Here is a 12,647-nt window from a genome sequence, read left to right as displayed (position 1 = left end):
CCAGCTGATTCTATGATTCTATGATCAATGCATTTAAAAGTATTTAAACCTGCTTCTGATTATCTTACATGCTTTCCATTTAGCCAGTAACAAACCCTCTCGAAACGGATTAAATCATAGAGTGGTATGAGCTGGAAGGGATATTAAAAATCACCTAGTTCCAACCCTGCACCATGGACAGGGACACCTCCCACTAGACCACGTTGCTCAAAGCCTCATATCTGTGCTTGCGATTGCTTCAACCCAGGTGCAGGACCTTGCACGTGGTCTTGTTGAACTTCATGAGATTCATGAGGGCTCACTTCTTAAGCCTGTCTAGGTCTTTCTTGATGGCATCCCTTTCCTCCAGTGTGTTGACCTCACCATACAGCTTGGTGTCATAGACAAACTTGCTAGGACACACTCAATCCCACTCTCCATGTTGCCAACAGACATTAAAAAATGTAAGCTAAAAGTAAAGGCTTCCTATTTCCATCAAATGCTATTCTGATTTGCATTGGTTTGCTTCTTGGTTAGCTTGGTAAAGGAGGTTGGTGGATAGTTTTAAATCCGTTCTTACCATGAGCTGGCACAACCCACCAGGAGCAGTAGCAGGACGAGGGTGCACAGGAAAGGGGAAACGGAGACAGAGGCAGGCATGGAATGCACACCACATCCTGGAGCTCAAAATCCCATAGGAAAAATTACCTTCATCCTCAGTCAGGGCTGCAGCAAAGCCATAAGACTTGGATGAAATTTGCCTCTTTTCTCAATATATGCAAGGAATCACAACTCAGTGGACTTAATCAGATATGCTTTTAATTTTTGACTGGAGTCACTGATCAGTGCATTTGGGTTGTGCTGCTTAGAGATTGGCTGAAAGGCCTTGGATTGATTTGGCTCTGTTTCTGCACTGAATGTGTGAACCAATACATCCGGAAGGAATCATTTAATGTGTGTATCCTCAAGTTTTCCAGTAATCCACTTTCTGCAAATATTTGAGCCAGTAAAGTCTGATGACACAAACATTATGGAAAAAAACCACAAAACAGCTGTGAGCTAAATAAATTAATTTAAAATCCAGGGAGGACATTTGCAGAATTTAATAGGAACTGTTATCCTTAGCTCTCGAGAAATAGAGATCTCAGTTCCTCTTGCTGACTGAGTGCTATTTGGTGCAATTAACTAAGAAGCTGATAGATCAAGGATCTGAGGCCCAAGTCTGGGATTTGCTGTCAGGCCTGAGTAGTGAGGAATATTTCTATCTGCTTAAGTTCAGGCTTAACCTGCAGTGCAGTGTAGTCTCACAAAGCTTTTGTGTATAGGTGCTGTGCTGGATCTAGACCTGTGCAATTATGAAATATAATTATACAGACATTTAAATGTGGGTAATTTAAACTAGGCTTCCTGTGTTGGGTGGTTCTGATATTTTTCCCTTTTTTTGTTTTAAACTATTTCTATTTGGATTCTGGAATGTAATCAGCTGGGAAACCAGGCATGCAGAAAACAGTGTTGTGAGGCTTCCAGCCAGATCCAGCACTGCCCCAGGAAACACCAGGGCACGGTGACTTTGCCTGGTATCAGGAGGCACTCAGCACCTAGCATGGTTGGCCAACATAAATGAATGCTGGCAGAAGACCTATACACTGGGATTAAAGGTGATATGTTATTAGTCCTTATGACTTTTGTTGATAATAATTGCAGGTAACTGGCTGCATTCTGCTAATCCAAATGACTGTCACCGTGTGCTGAGGGCATATGCTATCTGCAAAGTTTTCATATTTCATTTCAGACAAGGAGTTAGCCATTAATAAAACAGAAGGCGATTACATGAATGTGCTCTCTTCCAAGACTGCCTAGCAAAGCACATGCAGGGCTTTTTTGCCAGTGCTTCCCCACTGAGCAGCACTGCCCCTGCACCTCCCTCTGCAGCACTGCCAGGCTTGGGAGGGGTCCCAGGGAATGGTAGAAACGCCTGAGTAATTCACTGTGGGGAAATGCAACAAGTAAATACTTGAACTGCGTTGTCCAGTGAAAAGGAAACAAGACCATCTTGTGGTGGGAGAAAGGGCATGAAAAGATGTTAATCGCATGAGCAGTAATCTCTTTGGCTGCTCAGTGTGCCACACTTGGGCTTTGTTTGCCTTGACTTATCTGGCTTACTTACCCCAATCTGTGTGATCATGGAGGTGCTGGAGGGCCTCTCTAAGTGTGCACGAGATCAGCTACTGGAGAAGGGCAATGAAACGCTAAGGAGGAAAGGTGGTATCATAAAAAAAAGCAACCTTCAAGGCCACCTATCTAGACAAAAGGGCCCAGACAGGCAATAAAAGCAGAAAAATCATCGAGACAGCAAAGAATTATGAAGGCTATTAAAACCCACAGCTGAATTTACAGAATCAGCTTCCCCTGATGTATTATAAAAATGCTTTTCCCCAGGAACTGAAGATATCCAAATTTGTATTGCAGATTAATTGCAGCTTTATTTAGCAGATCTGGGGAGGGGGAGTTCAGCTTAGTCAAAATAGCATGGATATTAATAGTGTTAAACTTTCTGAATCTCAAAGACTGCCAGGAAATCATTAACATTACATTTAACAATTTCAGGTACTTCTGGTTTTGAACTCCAATTTTATTATTTATGGAATCTTGATTGCAGAAAAAACATTCCCAGCACTTGTATTTAGATTCTGTTTACAAAGGAGCTCTGTGTTCTCCCTGGAACTTGCATAAGAACAGAAAAGTAGATTATGTGGTTTCTTAATAGTTCTTCACAAAGAGTCTTCTGTTTCTGACAAATGGTTTATGCAAATGTATTCTCTGAACTGCTTTAAGCAGTACTCATGGAAAAATGACATTTTGCAAGAGAGAACAATGAATATTCAATGCACTATTTCTTAGGTGAGCTAATGGACAGCTTGTGTTCCACAGTCACTGCCATTCTTTAGTTCTGAAATTTTGACCAAGGGCAGAGAAGTATCAATTGGCAGCGGCAACTAAAAGGCATTGGCTCTCAGACTGTCCAAAACTACTCCAGTAAAGGCAATCTGGGACTGTAAATTGCAGGCTGGAAGAAAATTCTCAGTTTCTCCAGGCTCAACTAAAGGACTGTTTTGCAAAGGGCAGTATGGAGAAAAAAAAATCTATCTGCATCCTTGAAGTCATAGCTACTGCTGGGCTGTGGAAGGGCAAGAGGGTGAAGGCTTCACAAAAGCCTCCCATAGATATTAATCCGTGGGGTGAATGGCACAAAAAAAGAGGCAATTTGGAATGTACAGGCTGTATCTTACGGGCCTTATTCATATAAGCAGGCATGCTGAAGTCAAAAGCCTTGTTTGTATTGGGCTAGGACTCGCCTGAGAGCAAAGGCTGCATGAGGAGCCCTCATTTTGCAGTCCAGTTCAGAAAGGATGGGTTGGCAGTAGGAATTTGACCTTTTCATGACAAAAACAACTTAAGCCATCCATTCACATACAACTCCTGTATAAAAACGATACTGTTAATTTGATAGAGAGCAAGAAATCAAAAGGAGTAAGAAAGGCAAGTTAAAGTAGTTGGAATGTAAATGTTTTAAGCCTCCTTTGCCTCTCATGCACCTCACATGACAGCAGTAAGCTTTTTGAGTTCAGTCCCATGAATAAACTGAACAGTTTTAGGGAAAGTAGGCAGGCTTCACTCTCTCCTCCTCTCTCGTCTGCACTCCTGAGTCTTTCACAAATATTTTTCTGGTTTGGAGATAGGATGCAAGTTGTTCTCAAGGGTTGTTCTCAAGAGTAAGGGAATCTCATCTTGTCCAGTTCCTTTGTATTTTGTTCTTAGTAGTCTTCTACATTTACCAGAAAGCTGGATAACTCTATCTGTGAAACTCAGACATATGGAAATAGAGAATTGTTCAGAAAATCTTCACCCAAATTGAAAAGAGGATCAGATCTCTTATGTTCTTTTACAGGAAAGGTATTCAGCATATGAAGCAGGGTAATTAATACCTTTGATTTCTGGGCTTCTCAAGTTTGAAACATTAAGTGCAATTGGATATTGGAAAACAATTTCATTCATGTAAATGTCTTCTAGTAAGTGCATTTGATTAGCAGGTGATCTCAAAAGAGAAATTTTTACACACAATTTAAATCTTACATTCCAAACAGGGAATTTAACAGCAATGTTGTAAAAAAAATATGCACATTAGATATGTCATTTCCACACAGTCATCTGAAGTTAATAGCCCAAATTCAGCATTCAGTTACCTCACCATAATTCTTGAATTAGTTCAACATATAATCTGTTCATTCAACAAGGTAATTGTGGTCAACTCAGCAACTGAGAATAGAGATGCTAAACTATAGGATTGGACCATACTGAATCTGTCTCAGTTGTTTTACAAATTATGTCCAGAAAAATCAGAAATTTATTGCTTAGTTGAGGTCTACATAATAGTAACTTATGCCAAAAAGATTGCAGTATTGCACCTTTTTTAGTTCCATGAGCAGAAGCTCTTTAAGAAATTTTCCAAACTGTTATAGAAGTGAGTAATAAGAAATTCCAATCTACACATAACTAGACATTTAAATTAATCTTCAAGGATGGTGAAAAGACCTACCTTCTTTGGGGGGATGAGGTTTTGCTAAACAAATGTTTTAAATGGCTTTCTGTGGACTGTATGTGCTAATATGAAGATTTTAAGCTAAGCATTGTTTCCAACTTCCCTTGGACAGCATTTCTGGCTAACGAACAAACAAATATTGAAAGTAATTCACAGAGGAAAAAAATTACTGAAAACACCAAAGACGTGCTCCATTTGTAAATTTAATTAAGATATCATGCCAATAGAAAAGCACTCAGTCGCAGAATAACAATTTCCTGCTGCTATATGTGCACTAAGACAAAGCTGAGGAGCTTATTTTCAAAGTAGGAGATACTGGTCCTGCCACAGCTGCCAAGACAAGTTATATGACACCCTTATAGACAATGGCTGGAGTTGGTTTAATAATTTAACCTCATGGAAATCCTGAACTGCTGCTTGACAGAGAGGAGGAGACTGTCAGAACAAAGCTTTCCCTCGAGGTCAATTGCTGGACACTGTCAGACATCGCAGCTGGGGTTACTGGCTTATTAGTCAGACCCATCAAGGCCATTTTAGAGCAGATGAAAGTTGCCTGGATGACAGACTCTAAGTGTCACCACAGCTTTGAGTACCTAACTTCATGTGACCCTTTGAAAACCAACAGGATCTTTCAAAATCCAATTGCTGCTTATTGTGGGGGAAGGTACTACAGTTTGCGTCATCTGCCCAGTTTGCTTACTTGGCACCACTCAGGACGAGTCTATCTAAACATAATCCATGTGGCAAAGCTGCAGTGTTCTCACAGTGTAAAGCCATGGCCAAGGAGCTGTACTGTTCACTATGGGTCACAGCTGGGAAAGAGACAGAAACTAGAGAACACAGAGTAGGTGGAACACTGACAGCTCCCCAGGAAGACCATGGTTCTCTGAGACCTGTACAGAGCCTAAATAGGTAAGAAAGGCCTTTTGCAATATGTATCTAGGATTAGAGTGAAAGAGATGCTTGGGGTGCCATATCCAGTGCCGATAACTTTTTCTCTCACTAGTGCTCTCAGTTTAGGCTATGCACAGCAGAAGCTTTAGACCACTTATCATGGTTTTTAGCACATAGAAGGCCAGCTAGGTTATTTTCAGCAAATAAAAATGAGGTGTTATTTTGATTTGAAATTTCCAGGGACTATTCCTTCTGACAAACAAATACTTAGGTATGTATGCATCTAAAACAGTAAATGAATGTCCTCAGTTTGCCCAAATTATTGCATGCCAAGTTCCAGCTAAAAAAAAAAAAAAATCTATCCTCTCTCCATCAAGCTACTTCATCTGCTACAAAAAAAAGCCTTGATGCAGACAAAGCCAGAAAACACCATGTCCCAGTAACTTTCCCCAGGCAGGCACAGATAGGTGCTATTATGTTTGCAAATCACATTTCCGACACTGAGCCTAATGTGAAGAGAAAATGGCTAAAAATGACCAGTATCAATACTGAGACTATAATAAAATTTGGGGTGTAAACTCAGGCTCCTATTATTGTAACCTCCAGGTTTCTCTCAAATTCCTTCTTGGAAGTCATGCTTGCACTACTTAGAAAGATACTAAAATGCTTCTTACATAACAGCTCAGGAAAAACTGCACACGGGGAATAAACTACTGAGCTGGCATTAATTTAATTTTTCTCTAGTGTTCTGCAATATGACATATTTTACATCAGCTCCACTGCATAAGGTTCTTCTATCTATCAACTCAAAGAGAAAAGTTTGACATTAAATGTATTTCTTGGATAAATTACTGGATGCTTCTGAAGCCTACACTGAAGCATTAAGTGATAGTGTCTGCTGAAGCCATCAGTTCTTATTGACAAGTCTGGTTAAATTATCAGGTTGTATGTAATTTTATTTGAGTGTAGGAAAATGAAGGTTATAGCCAAGAACTTGGTGGGGTTTTCTTTCCTGAGATGATGATTTATTCATTTTGGCTTCAATAGCTACGGTGTCAGGCGTATTTTATATTTTTCCAACTTTGACACTTCAAACATTTGATTTCCCTTTGCAACTTCCAGCCTAAAACATGTTTCCCATTATATATATTCAAGTGACTGCCTTGCACACACTGACTCATGAGGCTGGTTTTTATTTTCACAAAATATATAACCCTATTTGAATAAAATACAGATGGTGTCCAATACATTAAACACACCAAATTCACCATTCCCTTCTCTATCCCCTCTGTGTTCCCTTCCCCAGATTTTCTGTGGCTGTATGAAATCTTATCAGCCTCAGCAGCTTCAAGAGGACATGGCAACAGAAATTTGATGCCATTCATACATGGCTTGCTATAATAAACAATGTGCAGCTTTTTAATTATTAGTATATTTTCTGTCAGATTCTGCATTTGGAGCTCTGCTTTTAAGTGAGCTTCATGCCCCTTGGAAGGTACTAAACAACCAGCTTCACATGGTCCTGTGGTAGAGTCTGAATTAAGGGCAATCAACATGGCATATGGCAACAAATAACTTTCCTTCCCAGGTGACAGCTGGAGCAGATTCAGTTGCCTCTTACATCACCGAGCAATTCACAAGGCAAAATAAAGGCAATATACTAGTAGTATAGTAAATTAACTGAGTAAGTTAGTAAAGCCTGCTGAAATTAATTGAAGAAAAATTGTTCTGGGTTTGCTATGAAAGCATCAGTATACTTCATAGTATACACATGCATGCACAAGATTTGGGTTTTTGAATAAGATTCTATCAGCATCACTAGATGGCATTGGAGGGTGCTTTATCACGTCATAGGAAAACAGTCTATAGTAATTGTTATTAGGAACACTAGTAATTAAGGAACTTATTCCGAGCAAGCTGAAGGCATGTTCTAAGCAACTTTGGTGAGAAAATTGCAACATGAAGAAGCAAGACTGGCTGAGCAGTCACTGCATTGCTGCAATTTCCTTCTGTCATGCACAAGGAGTCCACCGTCTCTGAGCAAGAATGGAAGGACTGAAATTTGGACAGAAATAAATAGTAAAGGGTACTGAAAAAACTGTGAACTGGTATTAAATGGGCTGGTGACTTCAGAAACATAAGATTGAATCCATTCCTGCGATATAGGGTGGAATTTTTGGTACTGCATATTTGTTGTTCTCCCACAGCAAATTATACAAATATTATTGTACAAAGGTATTTCTGTTTTTCTTAGACCTTTTTTACTATATAGTTCTCATGTCCCTCTTCTATTACTTTTAGCAGGAGATATGTTTGCAATCCTGTGATATTTTTGTTTAGCATCAACATCCACTTTGGAATTACTGCTAAATTCAGCCATCGACTCTTGCCCATTGATTGTTACTGCAAAGAAGCCATCAGTTGCACCACAGCTACACTAGTTTCTGAATTTCAAGAGTAATATTACACTTATAGAGCTCTCTTTTATTCATACTCTTTAGCAGTTGGTTAAAAGAGGCAAAGAGGAGTTTGTTCCCATATGAATACATAATTCTAGGAGCTCAGTCTTTAAGAAATGGGACTGTATTTCAGGATAATTATAGGTCATGGAACATATGCTGCAATATAAGGCTGCAAAATGGCAATTTCTTTTCACATCTGCCACCTTGACCCACAATCCAAGTCATTAAGCTTTTCAGTTCTCCAGGTAGACTATGCAGAGTCTGTTCACAAATTCACTGCCTATATGACAAAATGTGCTTTATTTTTTGCTTGGTAATAGTCTTTGTGCTTAAGAGCTGCCATTTACCAAAATAATGAATCAGAAATCAGAGCCAGGGACAGATGAAAACTCGCCATTTAACTGAAGTGCTTCCATTCTTTAAACAGGCTTTAGGTTTGTAACTCCTGGGGATTAAAGGACAGGATGTAGAAATAGCAGCACTCATGCTGATCAGCTTGTGCCCAAGAATGATGCAATACCAGCTAGTAAGTCACATGAGGTTTTTAATAGGTCATGAACTTTCACAAAGCCAATGTCTTGTATAAAATGTTAAGTACACCCACTTCTACAAGTGCCACTGTGCCCCTGGTCATCTATTTGCCTCACTGGCTGCTCTGCATTCCTCCTAGTGTATTTATAGAAAGCTGTAATTCATAAATACCAATTTGTACCATTATCTCCATACATACCAGATACTTGTAATATTGAAAACTGGAAATTGTTCTTAAGGCATACTTGAAGTTGCCAGAAGGATGATAAATAAGAATGGTATTATATCTATTATACAATAAGTGTAAATGTGTAGAACTCATATTCCTTTCCTGATGTTATTTATTAAATAAAGTATCTTTAATTTGCTGCATCTTGCTAAAACTTCCACCTTAAAGCAAGATAAATCTTCATGTTGTCATTGTTTAAGTCTCAAAGGAACCTATACATGTGCTTACACACACATGTATATATGGCAAAATCAGTGTACATTTCCTCACTTTCATGGTTCAAGCATTTAGGTCCAAGAGGCAGGTATTAATGAGTTTTTACTCCATAGATACTTGAAAATCTAAAAGTCTGATTCCATTTTGTGTGAACATAAATCAAGGATTAACTGAATTACACTGGTAAAATCTAGCTAAGTAAGATCAGATTCTGGCTTTGTCATTTCAAGTAGCCACTGGATAGTTTAGTCTTCATTCTTGGCCTCACAGTCATTGCTGAAAAACTGTGGTTAGCAGGGATTTTTCTTTAAAAGCCACAATTTCTAATAAATGTGTTGTTTGCCCTTGGCTTTGCCTTTGGCTTGACATCAAAGACAGTTTCATAATGAGGGTGGCTCCTACTGAATTATATTTCCCCTCAGTTTGCATAGGGAGTTGGGGCACCTATTACAAAGAGGCAATTGTTGACTGCACACAACTACAAAGGGAAGAGACACGATGCCTTGTTTCCTTCACATTTTAAAAATGGACCTCTCCTTAAAAGCATCCATTACAGCTTGAAAAAAAACACTTGTACTTACTTGCAAGCAACTTACTTGCTGGAGTTAAAATTCCAAGGCCCATGTCTGTGCTGGAGGAAGGATAGGGACTCTGTGTGCCCTGGGAGCTCTCAGAGGCAGTCAGCCTGAGTCAGCACAACAGGTCTCACTCCTGCTTAAAACTCAGAGAGAGAAAAAATTGTTTTCTTGACAAAAAAAAGAAAGGATCCAATGATCACATCTCAAGAAGTAATGAGTATGACTGGGAAGTCTTTATATACTGCCGGCTTTTCACAAATGTTCCTCTTCTTCATTGAACCCCATTCTCTTCTTTCCACAGACAATTGATGAAAACTTCAGTTGAGTCTTTTCAACCCAAAACTGTTTGACTCCTTTCAACACCATTTCATATTGACCAAAAGGTTAGGGATACATTTTCCTGGAAAAACTTGTGAACAGTCTTGCCACTCTGTTTTCCCTTTATTTATTTTTTTCCCTCATCATCGTAGCCTGTAGTTAGTGTTCACAGAATTTAGTGCTGAAGAATACAAGATAAGGCTCTCCCTACTAAAATCTGAACATCCCTGTATTCATATATTACTTCTTGACAGGCAACATAACATGATCTCTGGATGTTCACTACCACCCTCCATATGCTTTGAATTATAAGTGCTCTAAATCATTTGCTTAATCTAAATTATTATCAACAAGAGTGTCTTTTTTTTTCTTCTAAATAGCAACAGTGCATGAAGGCACAGGGTCTTATAAACATTAATAGGGTCAGCACCAGTGAAAGTGGAATAATGAGAATTATTTTGCCTCTCTTCAATTCTCCTTGTTAAGCATGCCTCCTATATGTCACTGAGTGTCTGTTACAGTGGGCTGTGGAAGAGCAGCCATGCAGGAACGTTCTGTGTGGAGCTGCTGGGGCTCTGCTCTCCATAAATGTAGCAGAGAGAGCCCATGTGGTTAGCTATGTCTTTCAGGATGTTTATCTGTGGCTGACTGATTGGTCCCTAAGACTACTCCTTTGCTCAGCTGGTATGAACACAAGACTATGCTGAGGTATCATGAGCTGTGGTACAAGTTGGTAATATGAATTTCAGAGGCAGGGACAAGGTTTTCACTGTGTACCCAGCATGGTCAGGTCCTGCTCCAGGACAGTGGTCCCAGTGGTTACCATACCACATACAGTAACTGGCAATAGGAAGACCTGCCTTCACATCGAGCAGCTGTCCTCCCTGCACCCCACTCTGCCATTCTTCTCACAAATCTTAAGGGAAATTTGGTGGTCACGGCTGGCAGAAGGACTAACCAAAATGCCTCAGTGAAGCAGTAAGAGGCAGGGCAAGGCACGTTAGGAATAGTTGTACTTGCACTAAACTCCTTTATCTCAAGTTGGAAGAACATGTCTCCAAGATTCTTCCCCAGCATCTCACAGTCCATCCAACACCCTTGACTCTCTATACAAACTTATCTGAGTTCCTCAGCTGGTAACAGGGCCCACTTGTTTTCAAGTTTGGTCTCATGGCAATGAATGCTCATGGTGATATCACTAATTTCACCACAGATTTCTCCTAGCTGTGACATGGGTTGTAACCATCTATTTCTGAAGCTGAATACATGAGACCTCAGCTTTCCACCTAAAAAGATGTACTGAAGTTGGGAGAAAGCTTTGAAAAATGACCAGAGAGTAAACAGTAGGCTCAGACAAGATAGAGAAAAATAGAAGAACATATTTTTATTTTGGTCTAAGCAAAGACCAAAGCTCTTGGCACGTCTCCCCTACAACCCTCAGGATGTCAGGCCAGAGGTGATGCTAAGCAGTGCCAGCTTCATTGCCTGGAGTCTGTTCTCAGTGGTGAAGCTAGAGTCACCCCTTCACCAAACCATCACAGACAGTGGGCAGCTCTTGGAGGTACTTTGAGCAGCAGATCAGTCAGGGCAATGTGTCACTGGACTGAACCACACAGCACGGCCCCTTGCAGTGCTGCAGCACCCACTGCCTCACGCAGCTCTCACTTCTCCAGATGAACTCAACATCCTGTTTAGCACTTCATTTTGTGCACAGCCAATTGATTTTTCACTGAGGAAATAAGCTCTCCCTGTTCAGTATGACACGTACATAAATATGTATACACATACACACATGTGCATGTGCACACGCAGACATCAGTTGTTAAAAGCCCTGTGGGTGTCTTCTTTCATATTTCTACCTTGTGGCTTGAGGAAGCCAGGAAATGCAAAAAGCAGTCAAAATGTTAGGGGGAAAAACAGATAGAAATGCCTTTTCCACAGAAAATGTGAAGCAGGTCCCAGGCTGACTGGCCCAGACCTGCCAACTCACTTGGTGCCTTGCTTCCTCCTCTTCCTCCTCCTCCTCCTCCTCTGTGGCTTCTCAGGGGTTTTCATGCCACAAGTGTCAGGCAGGCAAACTTTGCTGAATGTGACCCACTGCTGCCAAAGTCACTTCCTCCACATAAATTCAGAATTTTACCAGTGCTTATTACAGCTGTTAAATTCCCTTATTTTAGTATCACACCTCTCTTATTAAGATTTTAATCAGCATTTCCACTGGAAAGCCTTCCTCTCAGAGTTATAAACCTGCCTGTATAAAATTGATTACTGCTGAAATTTAGAATCCAGCTTCTTGGCTCACAGCTACATTTCTTTCTTGGTTACTTGATCTTTGTTTGCAAAAGCTGATGTAAATTGGTTTGGCAATTGTTTATCCAAATTCTAGGGATAAACAATTCCTGACTTAAGAGGCATTTTTTTTCCAGTGTACAGTGATGGATTGAAATTATCCGAAGTTACCTGACTACAAAATTAAAGTATTAACCCAGATACTTTTTTTTCTTTTAAAAGTTGGTATTTTTTTACATAGGAATGTAACTAAAGAATTTAACTGTTCACATTGTTTTTAAATGCTGAATATTTTCTGAATGGTACAGTGCTTAATGAGAAGGAAATCACAGGAGGTTAAAGACTTTCAAAATACATACCGGCACCTCAGTGCCAACAACCCATATCACTTCAATGAACTGTGCAGTATGTGTTGGCATGATTTATGTAGCAATTTTAAAAGAATCTGTAGTGTTTGTTTATTACCACAGTATGATTGATGTGTTCCTAAGTGCATGGCGACACAATCAGCTGAGCTATTACGGCTGGGAGTTTGATAATTTGTGAGTTAC

Source organism: Acanthisitta chloris, unplaced genomic scaffold, assembly GCF_000695815.1.
Source record: "Acanthisitta chloris isolate BGI_N310 unplaced genomic scaffold, ASM69581v1 scaffold25295, whole genome shotgun sequence".
NCBI classification, from domain to species: Eukaryota; Metazoa; Chordata; class Aves; order Passeriformes; family Acanthisittidae; genus Acanthisitta; species Acanthisitta chloris.
Note: the sequence above shows the minus strand (reverse complement) of the source record.